Source organism: Chrysochloris asiatica, unplaced genomic scaffold (genome assembly GCF_000296735.1).
Source record: "Chrysochloris asiatica unplaced genomic scaffold, ChrAsi1.0 scaffold00460, whole genome shotgun sequence".
Taxonomy (NCBI): domain Eukaryota; kingdom Metazoa; phylum Chordata; class Mammalia; order Afrosoricida; family Chrysochloridae; genus Chrysochloris; species Chrysochloris asiatica.
Window position 1 is genome coordinate 650,660 of NW_006408978.1, and position 935 is coordinate 651,594.

Sequence of the window (935 nt, forward strand, 5' to 3'; positions counted from 1 at the left end):
TTAGACATCTACATACATATCTTCATATAGACTGAACTATTTCAATAAACTGATACAGCATTGGAGGCACTCACTTATCTATGCCAAGATTTTTAGAAGACAACTACCTGGCCAACTGATTGGAAGAGATCCATACTTGTGCTCATTCCAAATAAATCCTATGGAGTGCCAAAATCATTGAATAACGTTCTTAATGTTATGTGAAAGTTAAATTTTGCTAAAGGTAATTAAAAACCAGCTGCAATAGTACATTTACAGAAAACCGTCAGATGTTCAAACCAGATTCAGATTAGGATGTGGAACAAGGCATATCATTGCTAATGTCAGATGGATCTTAGCTCACAGTAGAAAATACAAGACAGATGTTTACGTGTGCTTTATTGACTATGCAAAGGCTTTCAGTTGTGGGTCATGGTAAATTATTGCTAACATTGCAAAGACCAGGTATTCCAGGACACTTATATTCATGAGGAATCTTCACCTAGACCAAGAGGCAGTTGTTGGAACAAAACAAGGGGATACTGAAGGGTATAGAATTAAGAAATGTGTGTGTCAGGGTTGTATTCTTTCACCATACTTATTCAATTGTATACTGAGCAAATAATTTGAGAAGCCGGATTATATGAAAAAGAACATGGCATTAGGATTGGAGGAAGGCTCATTAATAAGCTAGGATATGTGGATGATACAACCTTGTTTGCTGAATGCAAAGAGGACTTAAAATAATAACTGATGAAGATCAAGGATTACAGTCTTCAGTATGGGTTGCACCTCAAGGAAAAGAAAAAAAAAAAAAAAATCCTTACCACTGCACTAATAAAAAACATGATAAATGAGAGAAAGATCAAAATTTCCAAAGACTTAATTTTTCTTGGCTCTAACATCAGTACTGATGGAAGCAGCAGTCAAGTAATCAAATGCTTTATTGCATTAAA